The sequence below is a fragment of the Lepidochelys olivacea genome (genome assembly GCF_965140295.1).
Source record: "Lepidochelys olivacea isolate rLepOli2 genome assembly, chromosome: 4".
Taxonomy (NCBI): Eukaryota; Metazoa; Chordata; order Testudines; family Cheloniidae; genus Lepidochelys; species Lepidochelys olivacea.
The window spans coordinates 90862944-90885671 of record NC_140414.1 but is presented as its reverse complement, the minus strand read 5'-3'; the positions used below and the strand labels follow the sequence as shown (position 1 = coordinate 90885671).

General features: G+C 42.7%; 1 long non-coding RNA gene across 1 annotated transcript in view; it reads left to right on the top strand.

The window, feature by feature from the left end:
* LOC311520168 overlaps positions 1-22728 on the top strand; it is a 100003-nt gene that overhangs the window by 63791 nt on the left and 13484 nt on the right. Inside the window, exon 2 of the long non-coding RNA XR_014711499.1 lies at positions 17200-17354. This is a non-coding gene — a long non-coding RNA (uncharacterized lncRNA). The remainder of the gene's footprint in view (positions 1-17199; positions 17355-22728) is intronic.

The following is a 22728-nucleotide window of genomic DNA, read 5'->3' as shown; positions in this document are numbered from 1 at the left end:
GGGTGTGTAGAGTGCCACATAGGGGACATGACCAAAGGGTTCAGGTGTGTTTTTACTTGCCTAAGCAGTACCTCACCATCTACACTACTATTTATATCCATGCTAGTGGTGTGTATAGTGTCTGTATTCTACATGCCACCAAAAGGAGTGTGCAGTGTAGATGTATCCTAAGGGTTTTATAGTACAGCCCATCACCATAATATCTGAACATCTACATACAATCAATATCAATAGCCAGGACACAATGTACTTCATGAGGTCTCTGGCCCTTCTTCCTTTTCAGGTCAAAACTCTGTTTGGGATAGGTTGATTCTTTTTTTCTTTTTGGGTGGTGATGAAAGGCATTTGGAAATAAAAGAGTTGTTTGAACTATGAGCATCACTTATGTTGAAAAGGATTTCTCAAAGAGGAAGGCTTTGCAACATTTCCTAAAGATGGTCACACTCTAGATTCACCTGATTTCCTCAGGAAGATTGTTCCATAGCCAAATCCCTTCAACAGAGAATGCTTGGTCCCCAGCTCTCACATGCTTTATCCAGGGCTTTCAGATCTCATTGTCCCAGAGGAGCTCTGCTGGCACGGTGATTCATAGATCAAAAATTAGACTTTGATTTAGGTGGGCCTTGATCCATTAATTGCTTAGAAAATCAGGATGAAAGCATCAGAAACTAGTGTGATGGGCCACACTAAAAACTTGAAGAAACTTGAGCACAGGCTTGATGTGTTCATGATGGCCTGAGCCATGGAGAAGGTGGGCAGCCATATTCTGTACCAGCTACAGTCAGTGCATCATCTGCATATTCAGTTTCAGATATGAGTTATAGTAATCCAGTCTGGAGGTGACAAATGCATGGATCGGTATGTCCAGGTCCTTGTCTGCATGAGAGGGACAAAGTTTCATATCAACCTGGAGGTGACAGAAGGCATTTTTGGAAACTGATGCTTCCTGGTCATCCAAGCTCAGTGAGGGGTCAAATAGGACCCTGAGGCTTCACATCACTTTGACGAATGAGGGCTGTGTCCTTTGATGGAAGGTGAAGACAATGTCTTGGCCAGCTCTTACAAGCTGTTCTTCTTTCTGATCAGTGCCACTTTGGTTTTACCTGGGTTCAGCTTGAATCAGCTGCTCTTCATCCAAGAGCTTATTTTCCATAAATGTTCTGACATTTAAAAAATGGTGATGGTTGCATCAGTTGAGAATGAGATATATAGTTGAGTATCATTGGCATACTGTTGACAGCTAAGCCCGTAGCATCTCGCTCTCTCTCCCAGTGGTCTCATGTAGATATTGAAGAACTGGGGGGAAAGAAGGGATTGCTGCAGGATCCTTAGGTGAGGGTCTTCAGAGGGAGAAGAAGTTACCCATCACTACTCTTTGAGTTCTTCTGGAGAGGAATTATTGGAGCCACTAGAGCTGGGTCATCTTCTGTGTCAAGTAGGAAAGTTAGTAGTACTTTCTGGTCCACGGCATCAAAGGCTGCAGAGAGGTCCAGCAGCATGAGCATGGAGATTTTACCTGTGACCATGATCATGAGGAGATTGTCTTCTAGTGCCACTAGAACCAGCTATGTGCTTTAGTATGAACACTGAGGCATCCAGGATGTTGACTGATGTCACATATTGTTGGAACTTAGTGGTTACTACTTTCTCAGTTATTTTGCCCAGGAACAGGAGGCTGGAGATGGGTGAGTAGATGGAGAGAAATTCAGGACTGAATGTTGGTTTCTTGAAGTTTGAGTTAACCATTGCATTTTTCACAAAGTCTGGTAGTTATGTTATTTTCTGAAAGAAGCACTGACTATTTCCTTTAGTAGTAGGCATAGTTCTTTGCTGGTTTTCACCAGCCAGGAGGGACATGGATCCATTTCACAGGTTCATAGCTCACACTTCTTTTTACCCACAAAAACTTATGCTGAAATAAATCTGTTAGTCTTTAAGGTGCCACCGGACTTCTCGTTTTTATCAGATAACTGAAATGTCTTCTCTTTATATTCTGCTATTTGTCCACCAGATGTTGCTGTATCCACAAAAATACATGAAAATTAACAAACTTTTGAAAACTATAATGTCTATACTTTTGTTACAGTTTGCTAATGATATCTGCCTGATCCTGGAAAGTCTTACACACTTGCTTAACTTTGTGCATTTTGAGTGGTCCATGAAGCAACTATGCACTTTAATTGAACATGTGTATAAATTTTTGCGGGATTGGGGCCATATTTATTACACTTACTATTTATTTGCAAGGCTGCCACCTTGCAATTCTTACTCTACAATGCTGAGAGTATACATTCCTAGTGCTTAAAAAAATTTAGGCATGAGTTTCTCAAGCTCCTATAATGTGAGACTTAAGTTCTCTTCTTTTTAATGGATATAATTTTATTTACAATAATTACATATTTTAAAGTATTTTTCATTTCAGTGACACTAACAGCAAAAAGACATCATTACATTATACATACAAAACTATGAAATCTTCTCCCTCAGGGCAAAGTCATACCATCAATCAGAAAACAGTGTCTAAAATAGTGCCATTTTAGGAAAGCTATTTACATTCTAATTTGCCAGTTAGTATTTTTGAAATTAAAACATTTCCAAAATGTGCTAGCTATGATTGTTTAAAAATGTGTAATGGTTCATTTTCTTTATGGTAGTGGAAATAAATGGAGCCTTGGTATATGAAAATCTAGAAAACAAATCATAGATGGATTTTGTTACTGGCTTGGAATTTGCTGTATGTGCTTTTTCTTTTTTTTTTAATAAAGATTCCTAAAGATTGAGATCATTTGCCGTCTCTCATGCAGATGGGGTATTTTCGCTGAGGTGTCATTTGCAAAATGGGCACCTTCATAGCTCAAGTTATAAAAAAAATCCTTATGAACAACATGTCTCTAGGACATTTTGAAGTGATGGAAATAAAGAGATGAAGTTGTGCTTGCATGGATATATTCAAGTGCTTTAGATGCATATGCTAGAGATGGGCTTGAACCAAAATCCGAGATCTGAACATCCTTGAACTTTGGGATCTGAACTTTGTATAGGTCTAGGTCTATCTCTTTTATTTATAGTTAGAAAATGTGGAAATCTTCCAGGTTAAGACAAACTCTAGTGGTGAATGAGCTCTCTTAATTGTGGAGTTGGCTCAGTTTCTCTTTCTTTACAGCTATGGGTGGCCCTCCTAAAATATCTCGCTCTTGGCAGATATAACAAGCTGCATAAAAGGTAGCTTGTGTGAGGTTTACATTTTGCTTGATAATTTGGAGGAGGGAAGTCTGATGTGAGGTGGAGCTCAGGCTGCCACCTTGCAATGCTTTGTTACAACATTCCAAAATAGTTGTGTGATCATGCTGATGCATCGCCATAATATCATGATGCAAGTCATGATGTCAGAGCACAGCCCCTGGATGTCAAAATAGAGTCATTTTGGCCCACTATATTTTGAAAATGTTTTTATTGTAACTTCTGAATATTACAGATGCCTTGAAAATTGCCAGTTTTGTTAAATAAGAAGTTTAATTTCAGATTTTTACATGGACAAGTAAACATTCATAAACAAGCATTTTACAACTTTAGTCAATACATAATACAATATTTAGGATATCAGAAAAAATGTAAGAGCTTATAGTACATTTTTGCTTATTTGACAGATTTTGATCATAAAACTTCCATGATGCCTAGGGTTGCCAATTTTCTAATCCCACAAAACCGAACACCCTAGCTCTGCCCCCTTCCCCTAGGCCCCACCCCTTCCCCAGGCCCCACCCCCACTCACTACATTCCCGCTTGCTCTGCCCGACCCTCACTCACTTTCACAGGGCTGGGGCAGGGTGTGGGGCCAAGGATGAGGGGTTTGGGATGGAGGAGGGAGCTCCAGCTTTGTGGGGGGGCTCAGGGCTGGGGTAGGGGGTTGGGTTGCAGGCTTACCTTGGGCAGCTCCCGGCAGTGCAGCAGGTCTAAGGCAGGCTAATTCCTACCTGTCCTGGCTCCGTGCTGCGCCCCGGAAGTGGCCAGCAGGTCTGGCTCCTAGGTGGAGACAGAGGAGTGGGGCAGGAGGCTCTGCGTGCTGCTCTTGCCCACAGGCACCCTCCCCAGCTTCCACTGGCCACAGTTCTGGCCAATGGGAGTGTGGAGCTGGTGCTCTGGGAGGGGGCAGTGCGCTAAGCCCCGTGGCCCCCCGCCTAGGAGCCTGACCTACTGGCTGCTTCCGCGGCGCAGCACAGTGCTAGGACAGGTAGGGACTAGCCTGCCTTAGCCTCTTACATTCAGAAGTTGTGCAGGTGGGAGGAGGAGGTATATCACCTGAACTGAGATGCCTGGAAGCATTATATCTTTATAATTGTAATAACTTAGGGAGCAATGGAGACAATGCAGAAGGTAGTGGGATTTTGCTTAACCTTTAAATACAGTGCTCCTCCTCTGCACAGCACTGCTGCTGGAGTCAAAGGGCAACGAAGCTACAGAACAGTCCTGCAGCTGTTCCATGGCCCTCTTGGCCCCTGTAGATTTGCCTGGGATTAACTCTTCTGATTTCATTTTATCCTTCTGAGTACATGATATTGTCTGCCGTCATAAAAATAAAGGGAAGGCTAACCACCTTTAAATCCCTCCTGGCCAGAGGAAAAACCCTTTCACCTGTAAAAGGTTAAGAAGCTAAGATAACTTCGCTGGCACCTGAACCAAAATGACCAATGAGGAGACAAGATACTTTCAAAGCTGGAGGCAGGGGTGGAAACAAAGAGTCCTCTCTGTCTGTGTGATGTTTTTGCCAGGACCAGAGCAGGAATGCAGGTCAGAACTCCTGTAAAGAGTTAGTAAGCAATCTAGTTAGATATGCGTTAGATTCTGTTTTGTTTAAATGGCTGATAAAATAAGTTGTGCTGAATGGAATGTATATTTCTGTTTTTGTGTCTTTTTGTAACTTAAGGTTTTGCCTAGAGGGATTCTCTATGTTTTGAATCTGATTACCCTGTAAGGTATTTACCATCCTGATTTTACAGAGGTGATTCTTTTACTTTTTCTTTAATTAAAATTCTTTTTTTAAGAACCTGATTGCTGTTTCATTGTTCTTAAGATCCAAGGGTTTGGGTCTGTGTTCACCTATGCAAATTGGTGAGGATTTTTATCAAGCCTTCCCCAGGAAAGGGGGTGCAGTGCTTGAGGGGATATTTTGCGGGGAAAAGACGTTTCCAAGTGGGCACTTCCCCTGTTCTTTGTGTAACACTTTGGTAGTAGCAGCTTTTAACCTAAGCTGGTAAGAATAAGCTTAGGGGGTCTTTCATGCAGGTTCCCACATCTGTACCCTAGAGTTCAGAGTGGGGAAGGAACCTTGACATCTACTCTTTCCCAAATTAAAGTCTATTGTTCTTTTTCCACTAACTCTTCCTAGCTTTTATATATTGGCCTTTCCCTTCCTGTTTCTTAGTAATCATTATTATATTGTAATCATATTGACGGTTCCTTGGTTTGCCGTAATTACATTAATTCCCTGTGGTAGGTATTTGATGTGGCCCAATGTATGGATCTCATTGTGCAAATACGCTAGCTTCACATCCTAGGAGAAATGAAAATATGGGGAAAGAAAATGAGGCAATAGCCAACTTTTCAAACAACTGTCTCTAAAATTCTAGAGAGAATTTAGTGATTGGTGTTTCATGTAATTCCATTAATGTTGAGGTTAGTCTTTTCTTTTTATTATATACCAAAATTTAATTTCTATATGATTTTCCAAAGCAATTGCTACCCAGTGTTTACCTTTATTGTATCAGACTGATTCCTCAAAATGTTTCTTCCTCACAGCTGGAAGCAAAATAGGCCAAGATCTCTGTAGCTCTGGGAGAGACTGCAAGCCTCCACAATCTCCCCCTCTCTGAGGGAAGAATATATAAAACCCACTTTCCCAAAATTCCTTATTCTTGCCTGAGAAAATAAGGCGCCTTGCCCAACCCGTACTTCAAGGCTTCAGTCCCTGAGCCCTAGATAAAATTAATAACCTCAGTTTTCCTCAAACTGCCAACTGCTACTTCAGCAGTTGTTTTTTTCTTTCTAAGCAGTTATTTCCTCTGTGCCCTTGATCTGTGTTTGCAGAAGATCCCTTGGAACTTAGTGTGCTTCTGTCATAAATATAAAGGGAAGGGTAAACCCCTTTGAAATCCCTCCTGGCCAGGGGAAAGCTCCTCTCACCTGTAAAGGGTTAAGAAGCTAAAGGTAACCTCGCTGGCACCTGACCAAAATGACCAATGAGGAGACAAGATACTTTCAAAAGCTGGGAGGAGGGAGAGAAACAAAGGGTCTGTGTCTGTCTGTAGTCGTCTTGGCCGGGGACAGAACAGGAATGGAGTCTTAGAACTTTTAGTAAGTAATCTAGCTAGGTATGTGTTAGATTATGATTTCTTTAAATGGCTGAGAAAAGAATTGTGCTGAATAGAATAACTATTTCTGTCTGTGTATCTTTTTTGTAACTTAAGGTTTTGCCTAGAGGGGTTCTCTATGTTTTTGAATCTAATTACCCTGTAAGATATCTACCATCCTGATTTTACAGGGGGGATTTCTTTATTTCTATTTACTTCTATTTTTTATTAAAAGTCTTCTTGTAAAACACTGAATGCTTTTTCATTGTTTTCAGATCCAAGGGTTTGGGTCTGTGGTCACCTATGCAAATTGGTGAGGCTTTTTACCAAACCTTGTCCAGGAAGTGGGGTGCAAGGTTTTGGGAAGTATTTTGGGGGGAAGGACGCGTCCAAACAGCTCTTCCCCAGTAACCAGTATTAGTTTGGTGGTGGTAGCGGCCAGTCCAAGGATAACGGGGGTAATATTTTGTACCTTGGGGAAGTTTTGACCTAAGCTGGTAAAGATAAGCTTAGGAGGTTTTTCATGCAGGTCCCCACATCTGTACCCTAGAGTTCAGAGTGGGGGAGGAACCGTGACATGGTGGCACAGTGGTGGGATTAACCTGAAATCATTTTGAGATCCAGTTGAGATTTTTTGAACTAGAAATACAGATTTTAAAAAGGAATTTTTAGGAAGTCCAGAAAGCAGCTTTGAAACTGAAAGCAGCTTGGTTTCTCTCTGCTTTGTGGCCAAGCAGAGACAAAAGGGGATTATCTTGTGAATTGCAGGTTTTCTTTGCCTGGAGGCAGGGTACTTAACTCCTGCAGGGAAATTCACAGTCTTCCAACCCAGAGGTTTTTTTTTTTTCTTTTCTTCCTAAAAGTAAATAGGGGGTGTGTGCTCTACCCATTTGCCTGGAGACAAAAGTGGCAGGGTTTTTTTTTTTAGGATTTTGATTTTTTTTTGTTTTACAAGGAGCACAGGTTTGAAAAGAAAATTTTTTTTTCTTTGGGCTGGGTAAGCAGGTTTCCAAGTAGTTGGAGGTTTTTTGCTTTAATTTGGGCCCAGAGCAGAGACAAGGGAATTGTCTTTTTCTGTAGGCTGACAATCACTATCAGAGAATAGGTATTCTATTCCAGCACAGCAAAATTTTACAGCCAAGTTTTGTTTGTTTATTTCTAAACCTCGGGTGTAAAGTTAGTTAAAAACAGAGAGGTTAGAATGGCCAAATCCTCGGCTCGACTACAGCTGGAATTAGCCAAATTTCAGGCTGAGGAAAAACAAAGGGAACATGAAAGACAGATAGAACTCATGCGGCTGGAGAAGGAGGTACAGGAGGCTGCCCACAAGAGGGAAATGGAGGCAAGGAAGCATGTGGAGGAGATGGAGAGGATAAAGGCCCAGCAGAATATACCAACAAACCCTAGCAATCCTTCTCCAGGTACCACTTCCCATCCCAGAAAGTTCCCCACCTACAAGGCAGGTGATGATACTGAGGCCTTCTTAGAAAACTTCGAAAGGGCCTGCCTTGGGTACAACATCTCTACTGACCAATACATGGTAGAGCTGAGGCCGCAGCTCAGTGGACCCTTAGCTGAGGTGGCAGCTGAAATGCCTAAAGAACATATGAACAAGTATGAACTGTTTAAATCCAAGGCGAGAGTCAGAATGGGGATAACACCCGAGCGGTCTCGTCGGAGGTTCCGAGCCCTAAGGTGGAAACCAGACATGTCATTTACCCGACATGCCTACCACATTGTGAAACATTGGGATGCCTGGATATCAGGAGCAAGTGTTGAATCTCCAGTAAATTTGCCCTTCCTAATGCAAATGGAACAATTCTTAGAGGGTGTTCCTGAGGAAATAGAAAGATACATCCTAGACGGGAAGCCCAAAACTGTAATCGAGGCAGGAGAGATTGGAGCCAGATGGGTGGAGGTGGCAGAGAAGAAGAAAACTGGTCGCAGTTGGAGCGGAGACCAGAAGGGACCACCCCAGACCACACCCTATTACCGGGGGCCGCCCAAAGCCCCACCTACCTCCCAAAGAACCCTCCAGACCCCTTATCGTCCCACCACCCCGTTCTCCAGCAACCCACCTCGCCCCGGTGACCCGTCAGCTGGACGATGTTTTAAATGTAACGAGCTGGGGCATGTAAAGGCCAACTGCCCCAAGAACCCCAACAGATTACAGTTCATTGCACCGGAATCACACCAGAGGTCCACAGGCCCAGATACCTCCCAGATACCCTTGGAGCGGAGGGAAACTGTGAGTGTGGGCGGGAAGAAGGTCACCGCGTGGAGGGACACCGGAGCACAAGTGTCAGCTATCCATGCTTCCTTAGTGGACCCCAATTTAATCAACCCAGAGATCCAAGTGACGATTCAACCCTTCAAGTCCAACTCTTTCAATTTGCCTACATCCAAGTTGCCTGTCCAGTACAAGGGCTGGTCAGGAATGTGGACTTTTGCAGTCTATGATGATTATCCCATCCCCATGCTGTTGGGGGAAGACTTGGCCAATCATGTGAAGCAGGCCAAGAGGGTGGGAAAGGTCACCCGCAGCCAGGCTAAACAAGCCGTGGGGCCTAGCTCTGTTCCGGAAACTTCTATCAGGGCCCGGTCAGAGGTGATGGACCCGGACCCCAGGCCAATGTCTGCAACAGCAGTAGTGGATCCAGTCCCAGAGACCCGGACGGAACCAGTCCCAGAACCGGAACCAGCCAAACAACCAACACCAGACCCCGTGCCAGCACTGAATCCAGTACTTGCAACCTCAACACCAGAGGGCCCCACCGAACCTGACCTGGCAGCAGCCGATAACCCTACACAAGAGGCTCAGCCGGAGCCTGAATCCCAACATAGTGCACCAGCGGAGAGCGGTTCACAGTCAACAGAAACAGCTCCATCCCCTATATCGCTTCCAGAGGGACCAAGCCTATGTCCCCAATCCAATGAGGAACTGATGTCTCCAGCATCAAGGGAACAGTTCCAGACCGAACAGGAAGCAGATGAAAGCCTCCAGAGAGCGTGGACGGCGGCACGGAGCAACCCACCGCCTCTCAGCTCTTCTAATCGATCCAGGTTTGTTGTAGAAAGAGGACTTTTATACAAGGAAACTCTTTCTGGTGGACACCAGGAAGACTGGCATCCTCAGAGACAGTTGGTAGTTCCAACTAAATACCGGGCCAAGCTCTTGAGCTTAGCCCATGATCACCCTAGTGGCCATGCTGGGGTGAACAGGACCAAAGACCGTTTGGGGGGATCATTCCACTGGGAGGGAATGGGCAAGGATGTTTCTACCTATGTCCAGTCTTGTGAGGTGTGCCAAAGAGTGGGAAAACCCCAAGACCAGGTCAAAGCCCCTCTCCAGCCACTCCCCATCATTGAAGTTCCATTTCAGCGAGTAGCTGTGGATATTCTGGGTCCTTTTCCGAAAAAGACACCCAGAGGAAAGCAGTACATACTGACTTTCATGGATTTTGCCACCCGATGGCCGGAAGCAGTAGCTCTAAGCAACACCAGGGCTAAAAGTGTGTGTCAGGCACTAGCAGACATTTTTGCCAGGGTAGGTTGGCCCTCCGACATCCTCACAGATGCAGGGACTAATTTCCTGGCAGGAACTATGAAAAACCTTTGGGAAGCTCATGGGGTAAATCACTTGGTTGCCACTCCTTACCATCATCAAACAAATGGCATGGTGGAGAAGTTTAATGGAACTTTGGGGGCCATGATACGTAAATTCGTAAATGAGCACTCCAATGATTGGGACCTAGTATTGCAGCAGTTGCTCTTTGCCTACAGAGCTGTACCACATCCCAGTTTAGGGTTTTCCCCATTTGAACTTGTATATGGCCGTGAGGTTAAGGAGCCATTGCAGTTGGTGAAGCAGCAATGGGAGGGAGTTACACCTTCTCCAGGAACTAACATTCTGGACTTTGTAACCAACCTACAAAACACCCTCCGAACCTCTTTAGCCCTTGCTAGAGAAAACTTACAGGATGCTCAAAAAGAGCAAAATGCCTGGTATGATAAACATGCCAGAGAGCGTTCCTTCAAAGTAGGAGACCAGGTCATGGTCTTAAAGGCGCTCCAGGCCCATAAAATGGAAGCATCGTGGGAAGGACCATTCGTGGTCCAGGAGCGCCTGGGAGCTGTTAATTATATCATAGCATTCCCCACCTCCAACCGGAAGCCTAAGGTGTATCATATTAATTCTCTAAAGCCCTTTTATTCCAGAGAATTAAAGGTTTGTCAGTTTACAGCCCAGGGAGGAGACGACGCTGAGTGGCCTGAAGGTGTCTATTACGAAGGGAAATGTGCTGGTGGTGTGGAAGAGGTGAACCTCTCCATGACGCTTGGGCGTATGCAGCGACAGCAGATCCAGGAGCTGTGCACTAGCTACGCGCCAACGTTCTCAGCCACCCCAGGACTGACTGAACGGGCATACCACTCCATTGACACAGGTAATGCTCACCCAATTAGGGTCCACCCTTACCGGGTGTCTCCTCAAGCTAAAACTGCTATAGAACGGGAGATCAAGGATATGTTACAGATGGGTGTAATCCGCCCCTCTGAAAGTGCATGGGCATCTCCAGTGGTTCTAGTTCCCAAACCAGATGGGGAAATACGTTTTTGCGTGGACTACCGTAAGCTAAATGCTGTAACTCGCCCAGACAACTATCCAATGCCACGCACTGATGAACTATTAGAGAAACTGGGACGGGTCCAGTTCATCTCTACCTTGGACTTAACCAAGGGGTACTGGCAGGTACCGCTAGATGAATCTGCCAAGGAAAGGTCAGCCTTCATCACACATCTCGGGCTGTATGAATTTAATGTACTCCCTTTCGGGCTGCGAAATGCACCCGCCACTTTCCAAAGACTTGTAGATGGTCTCCTAGCGGGATTAGGAGAATATGCAGTCGCCTACCTTGACGATGTGGCCATATTTTCGGATTCCTGGGCAGACCACCTGGAACATCTACAAAAAGTCCTTGAGCGCATAAGGGAGGCAGGACTAACTGTTAAGGCTAAGAAGTGTCAAATAGGCCTAAACAGAGTGACTTACCTTGGACACCAGGTGGGTCAAGGAACTATCAGCCCCCTACAGGCCAAAGTGGATGCTATCCAAAAGTGGCCTGTCCCAAAGTCAAAGAAACAGGTTCAATCCTTCTTAGGCTTGGCCGGTTATTACAGACGATTTGTACCGCACTACAGCCAAATCGCTGCCCCACTGACAGACCTAACCAAAAAGAAACAGCCAAATGCTGTTCAGTGGACCGGAAAGTGTCAGAAGGCCTTTAACCAGCTTAAAGCGACACTCATGTCTGACCCTGTACTAAGGGCCCCAGACTTTGACAAACCGTTCCTAGTAACCACAGATGCATCCGAGCGTGGTGTGGGAGCAGTTTTAATGCAGAAAGGACCTGATCAAGAATTCCACCCTGTAGTGTTTCTCAGCAAAAAACTGTCTGAGAGGGAAAGCAACTGGTCAGTCACTGAAAAAGAATGTTATGCCATTGTCTACGCTCTGGAAAAGCTACGCCCATATGTTTGGGGACGGCGTTTCCACCTGCAAACCGACCATGCTGCACTAAAGTGGCTTCACACCGTCAAAGAAACTAACAAAAAACTTCTTCGGTGGAGTTTAGCTCTCCAAGATTTTGATTTCGACATCCAACACATCTCAGGAGCTTCTAACAAAGTGGCTGATGCACTCTCCCGTGAAAGTTTCCCAGAATCAACTGGTTAAAATCGTCCTTGAGATGTGGAAAATATTGTTAGTCTTTATGTACTTGGTAGTATATTTAGAGATGCATGTGTCTTATTAACTCTGTTTTCCTAGAGCTCCAGGAAGAAATCCCAGCCAGTGTTTCACCCTAGCTGAGATTTGGGGGGCGTGTCATAAATATAAAGGGAAGGGTAAACCCCTTTGAAATCCCTCCTGGCCAGGGGAAAGCTCCTCTCACCTGTAAAGGGTTAAGAAGCTAAAGGTAACCTCGCTGGCACCTGACCAAAATGACCAATGAGGAGACAAGATACTTTCAAAAGCTGGGAGGAGGGAGAGAAACAAAGGGTCTGTGTCTGTCTGTAGTCGTCTTGGCCGGGGACAGAACAGGAATGGAGTCTTAGAACTTTTAGTAAGTAATCTAGCTAGGTATGTGTTAGATTATGATTTCTTTAAATGGCTGAGAAAAGAATTGTGCTGAATAGAATAACTATTTCTGTCTGTGTATCTTTTTTGTAACTTAAGGTTTTGCCTAGAGGGGTTCTCTATGTTTTTGAATCTAATTACCCTGTAAGATATCTACCATCCTGATTTTACAGGGGGGATTTCTTTATTTCTATTTACTTCTATTTTTTATTAAAAGTCTTCTTTTAAAACACTGAATGCTTTTTCATTGTTTTCAGATCCAAGGGTTTGGGTCTGTGGTCACCTATGCAAATTGGTGAGGCTTTTTACCAAACCTTGTCCAGGAAGTGGGGTGCAAGGTTTTGGGAAGTATTTTGGGGGGAAGGACGCGTCCAAACAGCTCTTCCCCAGTAACCAGTATTAGTTTGGTGGTGGTAGCGGCCAGTCCAAGGATAACGGAGGTAATATTTTGTACCTTGGGGAAGTTTTGACCTAAGCTGGTAAAGATAAGCTTAGGAGGTTTTTCATGCAGGTCCCCACATCTGTACCCTAGAGTTCAGAGTGGGGGAGGAACCGTGACAGCTTCCTTCTGGAAAGGCCATATTTCTGGAACAGGGTCCTTAGTTGTGTAGCCCAATGATATGTTTCAGTGTTGTAGAGGGCCCATCCCATACCCTTTTTTCCCCTTGATAGCACATGACTGGTAAGTCTTGGCAGTTTACTTTCTAACCCCAAATCTTGTGTTACAATGCTGGATGTCATTTATAGTTTCCCTAGACACTTGAATTGGCAGAGCTTAAAAAGAAAATGAATCCTTGGCAGGTTATCCATTTTCACTGCTGCTATTCTCCCCAGCCATAAAACCATAAGCCTTTTCTTCCTAAATTATGTTTGCTGTCCCACAGGAATGCTGTATCATTTCTTTACAGTTTTGTCTAACTGGGATAAGGTACTGCCAAGGTATTTGATTGTTTTCATTGCCCATTTTAATTGGAAGAGCTGTTGTAGGTGACTTTCCTCTACATATCTTACAGAGCTTCTGATTTTGTGTCATTTGTCCTGAATCCAGATACTGTCCCCACAAAACCACAATTTTCTTTACACGCAATGGGAGTGAAATCCTTGAGTTTTTAAACAACTTATTTTTTTTTAAATTGTTTTGGGGAAACTTAGTACTTGTGAAAGGTGGGAGAAAGCGCAAAGGACCCTTATCTGCAGAACAGGCAGAGCACAGGCAGTGGCAGAGCAAGCTTCCTGGCTTGAAAAGAAAACCTCTAGGTGTTCATTCTCCATGTCCATTCAGTCTATTGTCTCACTACTATGACTGTGGCAAAGTATCTGTGATACTAGCAAACCAGCTCAGGCCAAGGCCCTTAGGCCTCAAGTGAACACTGACAGATGCATAGGAAACCAGTCTGGCTCATGGGTGTGTTGTAGGTAAAATAGGTATTAGGCTTATAAAAATGCATTTAGTGTTTATGAAATGCTTGCAAGTTTCTGCATGCATGAAACTGACTTATAATAACCATATCCCATGTTATAAGATAATATTTAAGTGTTTGCTCTGTAACTCATACCATCAGTCAGGAGAGAAAATTACTCAGTGTGAAATATTGGTTTGCCGCAGGAGTTATTTCCTGCCCAACAAAAGAAGGCCTATAGACAAATCATTGTGGAACATCAGAGGATAAAAGACTTTCGTTGATTGCTCCCTCCCACACGCCTATGAAGAAGAGACGTGCGTGTGGATTCGTCACATAAGTTTGAACTCTGGGGGAAGGGAATAAAAATCCGTGACAGGATGAAAGGGTATCTTTGTGCTGCTTGGATTCTGAGGGTATGTGGTGTGGGAGGGTCCTAGAGCCCAAGCTCCAGCCCAAGCCCAGAAGTCTACACAGCAATGAAACAGCCCCACAGCCTGAGCCCACGAGCCCAAGGTGGCTGGCATGGGTCAGCCGGGAGTTTTTCTTTGTTGTGTAGACATATTCTGAGGGGCAAGGATTACTAAGAATAAGCAGAAGTTCCCCAGTGCTTGGCCTGGGTTAGCCCTCCAGGACAGATAGAGTTGGTTTATTATAGAAGTTTCTACCACCTTTTGAAACCTAAGACTGTAACTCACTTGTCTGTATATGTTTACCTGCTGCTTTAACCTTGTAAATAACTCTCATTTCTTTTTCTTAGTGAATAAATCTTTAGTTAGGTTTCAGAGTAACAGCCGTGTTAGTCTGTATTTGCAAAAAGAAAAGCCGTATGGAGTGGAAATCTATCAACTGCATGAAAAAACTTGTACAGATACAGACAGACATCATCTTCCTTTGTGTATATAATGTCTTCTGCAGTTTCCACGGTATGCATCCGATGAAGTGAGCTGTAGCTCACGAAAGCTCATGCTCAAATAAATTGGTTAGTCTCTAAGGTGCCACAAGTACTCCAAATCTTTAGTTAGTTTATCATAGGATTGGCTATAAGTGTCATCTTTGGTATATGATTTAAAGTACAATTGACCTGGGGCAAGTAACTGGTTCTTTGGGACTAGGATTAACCTGAATATTGTTGTGATTTTTGGTGAAAGAAAAGGCAAACTTGCCTAGGTGGCAAGATAGACTGGAGTGCCCAAGGGGACTGTCTGTGACTCCATGGGTAGGCTATTATAGTGTCTGAGGAGTTTACACTTGATACTTGGTTGGTGAAATCTAAGGATAGAATTCACACCAGTTTGGGGTTTGTGCTCTGCTTCTTAAAAGTCTGCCCTGCGGTTGGTACTCATAATCTTGAGCCACTCTAGATGCCTTAACAGTGTCAGTTGGTGCTAGTGGTTTTTTCCATTAGGAACTTGACTAATGAGACTGTCACATTTATTTTCCATCCCAACACCCATCTAATGTAATAACGGTCAACTGGATTTATATCAGTGACAGGGATGAAAAAAGTATACAGTACATTTAATTTCCTAATCTGTACCTTAGTCAGGACATCATCAGTAAATAATTCTACTTTTTGCTTTTGTTTTGTCAATATTTTCTCTCCATCATAAACCTAATATACTTGGGCTATCTAACTTTTTGAATCTGAGTTTTTAAGACCAACACAAACTAAGGAGGAACAAGAGCATGCATTGCTGTCTCAAGACTCATGTTAATGAAAATCTGTTAGGTGAGCAAAATCCATTCAGATTATATTATGAGCCTATATCCACATAGTCTTAAATATTGGTTAGGCTATTTTTAAAGCTATTGAATTAAAAAAATAATTTGGGTAGGAAAAGAAAGAAAGAAACAAACAAAAAGTCCATAAATTGAACACGGAAGCCTGTGTTTCTGAGGTGGCCAGGAGTTCAGCTGGGGCTTCTGAAATATTCAGAAGCTGTGACTTTTTCTTTCAGAACTTGGCCTTGCCATGGTAATCCATGCTTTTGATGTAGTATGCTGAGTGGGACTGGAAAAAGGTGATCAGGTTTCAAGAAGGACATATATTAGTATGAGACCAGAGATGGGCTATGTCTACACTTAAACCACTGCAGTGGCACAGCTGTAGTGCTTCAGTGTAGATACTCACTAGAGTGATGGAAGGGGTTCTCCCATTGCTGTATTTAATTCACCCTCCTGAGTGGTAGTAGCTAGGTTGGAATAAAGAATGCTTCTGTCTACACCATCTACACTTGGGGTGGGGTTTAGTTTGGCTTAACTGTGTTGCTCAGGGGTGTGGATTTTTCACACTCCTGAGTGACATAGCTGGGTTAACCTAACTTTTTAGTGTAGACCTGGCCTGAGGAATGCAAGCTTGGGGCTTTTTTGGAAACAAACAAAGCCCCAGCATGTAATGTTGGCTTCTCGGGGCTGGTTTACACTGAAAAGTTAATCTGCATAGCTACATCTCTCAGGGCTATGAAAAATCCACATCCCTGAGAGACGTAGTTAAGACGACCTGAACCTCCGTGTAGACAGCGCTAGGTTGATGGAAGAATCCTTCCGTCAATTTAGCTACTGCCTCTCAGGAAGGTGGATTAACTACAGCTGTAGTGTTTTAAGTGTAGACATAGTTTAACAAAGCACTGTGTTTTTCTACCCTGTCTGCTTGCCGCATTACTTTTTGCTATTGAAACATTTGTTACCTCTAAGCTGGACTACTGCAACAAACTTCATTTGGGTTAGCCTGGGAAAGAACTCGTGGGATGCCAGCAACCACAGAACACTGATCATGATTGCTCAACTGCCTGAGTCATAAAAATGCAGTGCTCATTGTTAGTCGTTTTGTAATAGTTAGTTATTAGTTTTGCCAACTGGTTTCTTGTTTTCCAAGTGTTTTTCAATCTAGGATAGTTCTCTACTTCTACCATTACCATAATAGCTGAATGCTTCATAATCTTTAATGTATTTATCTTCAGAATGTATGTAATGTATTATGCCCCACAACATAGAGAAGCATTATTATTCTCATTTTACAGATGGGAAACTGAGTCACAGGGAGACTAAGGGCCAGATTTTTAAAAGTAATTAGGTGTCTAATTCCCACTGAAATCAAGGTCCCAAGGCTACACAAGAAATTTGTGATAGAGCTGGGAACTGGACTGGGGTCTCCCAAATCTCAGGCTTGCACCTAAACCACTGGACCTTTGCCATCTGCATGTAACATCTAATAGTATTATATAATGTATAGAACCTATTTTATAATATGTGAATCAGTCTTGCCAACTATCATGATTTTGTTGCAACTCTCATTTTTGGTGTTTTTTTTAAGGTTCAGCTCCTGGAGTGAAGTGATTATGTGAAAATCTCAGCTTTTATTTTAAAAAAGGATGTTTCTAGCCCTCATGGTTCTGGAGGAAAGCAATTGAATCAACTGACTGTATGCAATGTTGTTGCAGTATAGGAGTGAAAGCTAATGACACCTTGGTGAGTAATATAATTGTGAAATGTATGTATTAACACTATATGAGGAAATGATATTATGTTTTGAAGTCTGTGGCCATTTGGGGAGAAACAGGTTCCCTCTACACAGTAGAGAAGGTAACTATTTACCTATCTCCTATGTCAGTTAAAGATGATGGAATCAAAACAACAGAAGTCCCATTTATATAGAAGGGGATGGGAAGCCCACAGGAAGGGAAGAACAGCATGGAGCCACCCTGCCTCTTGAAACAAAGTTATTGAACTTTGGAATATATAAGCAAGGAGAGCAGCCATGTTTGGCATCCATCCACTAGCCAGACACAAGTGAAGAGAGCTCTTGCAAGCTGAGAAAGATGGGCCCTTCAACCAAGGTGTGTGTGTGTGTGTGTGTTTGTTTTGAAATCTCTGGGAACTGACTATAGGCGAGAAAAATATCTTGAACAAAGCCTGTATTTTACTAGATTTTTAGACTTTTTTATGTGTGTTTTCATTTTTATTTGCTTGTAACCCTTTCTAACTTTATTCCTTTTAATTGGCATCACTTAACCTATCTTCTTTAGTTAATAAACTTGTTTTATTGTTAATATAAACCATCTCAGTGCTGTATTTAAATGGATGGTGTCTTTACTCCAGTTAAGTTAATATGCTCTGATGTGCTTTTGTGTTTAGAGGAAAAGCAAACCTTATTACTGTCCAGGAGAGAGCTGGACATTACAGAGCACACGGTTTGGGAAAGTTCTGAATTGGGAGTGTGTTGGGGTCACCCTGCAAGTAGTAACTAGGGCTGGTGGAAGCCACACTGGGGCTGTAGAGAGGCTGTTGCGGTCAGAGCTGCTGAACCAGGGTTGTCTAAGCACACAGACATGCAGGGTGTGATCTGCAAGCTTGTAGGCTGGTTGTGAGTGTCCTAGGTTGGGAGCTACAGCAGCAAGGCATTGTGAGGCACTCAGGATTACAGGATAGGCAGTGACACAGCCCCTCACTGTTTTGGTTAGCACCCTTGAACCAGTAGATCAGTAAGTATATTGTATGTAACCAACTTTCTTCCTTTATCGTATTTTACACATCGCAACATGACTTAACAAGATAATGCAAATTGATGGGTTATAGCTTGTCATCTTTTCCTGTATTTTGTTGATTGCACAGAGGTGGTATATGTTGTGGAAAGTTCAGATCAAAATGCTATTCTTTAGCATGGTTGGAATCCAGCTTTACTGTAAATCAATTGTTCAATACTTTGCCACAGACGTTATAGGCTGCAGATAGTAGGCTGATTGGTTTGTGGTTCCTAGAGTCTTCTATGTTACCTCTCTCAGAAGACTAATAATAACATTATTCCAGTCCTCCAGTGTTCTGCAAAGGAAAACAATGAGTGTTGAATCAATAAAATAATCCGCAGTTTTAGTGCCATAAGGCAAAAGAAAACTTGCTGATTTAAAACGTAAAGTTACTTATCCCTCCTAAAACACTTCTGTGGTGTCTCCATTGATGTTTTACTTAATTTATTGTTTGGATCCCTCTGGTGTGAAGCATTTTATTTGAAGCTTTTTCAGATTGTTAAATTAATAGATTAGTTTTAGTAGCAAACCAGTTGGAGTTAATCAATTGAGTAGAACTGTAGGGAGGCTGTCTAAGCTGGGCTGGATTTGGAGGGTTTAATACTAATCATAGTTTGAGAGCTACAGCTGCTTCATGTTTGTTTGGTAATAGAATTGACAAGCAGCTAATTTGAAAGGAAAGCTCAGGAACAGATGTAAAGCTCCTCATGAGTATAAAAGGACAGGTCCTGCTCCACTGGAGGATGGCACTGAACTTTTTTCTGTATCATACGCCAAGGTTTTGTAATTTTTCTAATAGAGATTGTGCTTGAATTAAAACCCAGGATCAAAACACCTTGAAACTGGGAAATTCCAGATTTGCATCTGAACTTCCTGGCCTGGAGTCACAAAGAAACTTAGACATTGCAACACCTAACTTGTAGGTACCTGGAAAATTTGTGGAATCCACAAACTCTGGATTAGGCACTTTAGGACCCTTATACAATGCATGTGGAGAGATGGGTGCCTGAGAATGGGAGCCACAAAAGCCAGCACACTAGGCAGGGAGTTGCCTAAACTAGCCAGTGGGAGATGCTGACAAGAAGTGGGTGACCTAAACCCTGCTCCTCACATGGAGTTAGGCACCAAAGTCCATCTGATAGAGAGGCACCTATCTCTATTTGTGATCTTTAGCTGGGAACAGCTCTGGTGTTGGACGCCTATGCTGTTTCTTGCAAGAATGATGGTAGTGCATGTGTAACACCACACAAAATGGGTAGGGAGGACATAAAGGTGCCTTATAACCTTTATCCCAGTGGTTAGGGTACTCACTTAGAATGTGGAAGACACTTGTTCAATTCCCTTTTCTGCCTATTGTGGAGAAGGGACTTGCAAAGGAGTTCCCTCCATCTCAGGTGAGTGCCCTTACCATTGGGCTATCGACTCACTCTTTTTGTGGTTCACCGTTCTGCATATTTCATTAGTGTCACAAAGCAGAACAGCTTCAACAAGAGCGACTGATCGTGCCCCCTACTAGAGCATGATATACTCTGGTGGTTAGGGCCGTAACCTGAGAAATGGGAAACTCAAGTTCAAATCCCTTTTTTACATGAGGCAGATGAGGTAATTGAAGTGGAGTCTCCCACAGCGTACGTGAGCACCCTCACCACTGAGCTAAAGCACCGACCCACAACTGATTTTGTGTGGAGTTAGACTTGCTGTGAGTATGCCTAGCGGATTGGGCCCCACAGGCGAGATAGGTGGGGTGACACCTATCTTCACTTATTTTGATGATCGTACTGGGGTTTAGGAGTGAGATAGGTATCTGGACACCTGCCTGAGGCAGTAGTGCACATGGCCAGAGGCAGAAACTTAAGTGCCTAGGAAACTTTTACAGTGAAAATTTAGGTGCTGAGTGAGTATAGGAACCCATAGGGTTTGGAAGCAGTTGAATGGGGGTTTTGTGGCTCACAGTAGCATCATATCTGCGATTTAGGGGCCTAAATCCCTTTGTGGATCTGGGCCTTACTCTATTATTATAGCTGGCCAAACCAGCACTGTGATTCTGAATACCCTCAAATCTTGGGAAAATTTGAAGCATGATCTGGTTTGTGGCTTGGACATGTTTCTAGTTGCTAACAAACAGACAGGAAGGAAGGAGTTGAATAAGATTAAATCTCTTGTTCGGAACTTTTTTAGGAGTTTTAAGAAAAATCCTGAAAAAAAGAGGTTTAAAACAATCCTAGCAGATTTTAATCAATCTTTTATCTAAATTACAGAGCACACCTGCAATGACAAAAACTAAGCACAGACAAACTTGTATGGATAAAAGACAAACCATCCAAAACTCAAATGGAAGACTGAAAAAGTTTTAGTTAATTCTTAATTTGTTTTAGGGCCTCTGCACTTGCTTGATATGATCACAAGCATGAATACTAAGAAAGACACTACTCTGGCAGGAGTTCTGACATTGCTGCAAAGAAGTACTGCAAAGTTTTCTGGAGAGCCTGTTCTTTTGATATTTCCAATCCAGAGGTTCAAAATAAGCGTCAGAACCTATGGATAATAATGGCAGTATAATAATACTTTGCATTTTTATTGTGTCATGTGTCCGGGATTCCTAAAACACTTTACAAACAGTGAATTCTTTCAGCACTCCTGTTAGGTAAATAGATATTATTATCCCTTTTTAAATATAGGGTAACAATGGAGTACAGAGAGGTGACTTTTTTCCAATATTACTCATTGAGTCAATGGAAGAGTTGGACTCAAGGAGTTTTGAGTTTTCATTTTCTGTTCTAATTATTAGATACACTGCTTTTGTTATTTAAAACCTATCCATATTTTTGAAACTTTTTGAGGTTCACCTCTCATTATTATTAACTCAATGTAATGTGAGGATGAAGAAGGATCCTAGCTTCACTGGTTGTCTGCATTCTAAAACTGAAGTCACAGTTCTTCGTATTGCTAATTATTCCAGTGAAAAGTACGTTTAGTCTCATTAAGAACAGCACTTGTGACTTGAAAACACATATTTTGACACCATTCCTGCTGTGGATTGGGATTATGAATTGTGGATTCTACTGGATCTTCATGCTGTCCAAACATTGACAGAAGAGAAAAATATCATTATTTTTGTCTTGGTCTCTTTGTATTTCTGGTTGTTATGGTTATTGTGCTGATGCAGAATTGATTTAATTTGATTCACAAAATCTGAGAAGCTGCTTCCACTGATCATTTTAGCTTTGATAACACCTGCCTGTTTTAAGGAAAACCACTGTGTTGTGAAGGGCACTAGATGCTGTTCTAAGAATAACAACCTGTGCTGTAAGGCATGGTGACTCACCAGAATCAATCGAAAAACCTTATCAGATGCAATAAAATGAAACCCATTTGTCTGAACCAGCAGTACAATAGTACACTCTGAGGACAGTTCATTTAACCCTTTCGAAGCCTGTATGATAGTAGGGGGAGAGTGATTTTTTTGTCATTGCCTCCTTACTTTTTTATTGCCATGTCCATTGGGTATCATTGGGCTTTGTAATAGCTAATTTATCTTTTCACAATCCTAAAATCTGTTGCATTTCAACAAAGAACTTCTAATTTCCAGGAGGAAAATCAAAACACAGACTTGATACTGTCTTAAAACTCACTGACCATTGGACTCATTTTGCAGTAAGGAGCGAAGACCCATAAGAACGGCCATACTGGGTCAGACCAAAGGTCCATTTAGCCCAGTATCCTGTCTTCTGACAGTGGCAATGCCAGGTGCCCTAGAGGGAATGAACAGAACAGGTAACCATAAAGTGATCCATTCCTTGTTGCCCATTCCCAGCTTCTAGCAAACAGAGGCTAAGGACACCATCCCTGCCCATCCTGGCTCATAGTAATTGATGGACCTATTCACCATGAATGTATCTAGTTCTTTTTGAACCCTGTTATAGTCTTGGCCTTCACAAGATCATGTGGCAAGGAGTTCCACAGGTTGACTGTGCATTGTGTGAAGAAATACTTCCTCTTGTTTGTTTTAAATCTGCTGCCTATTAATTTCATTTGGTGACCCCTAGTACTTGTGTTATGAGAAGGAGTAAATAACACTTCCTTTTTTATTTTCTTTCACACTAGTCACAATTTTATAGACCTCTATCATAGCCCCCCTTAGTCGTCTCTTTCCCAAGCTGAAAAGTCCAGTCTTATTAATATCTCCTCATATGGCAGCCGTTCCATACCCCTAATCATTTTTGTTGCCCTTTTCTGAACCTTTTCCAATTCCAATATATCTTTTTTTGAGATGGGGCGACCACATCTGCAAGGAGTAGTCAAGATGTGAGCGTACCATG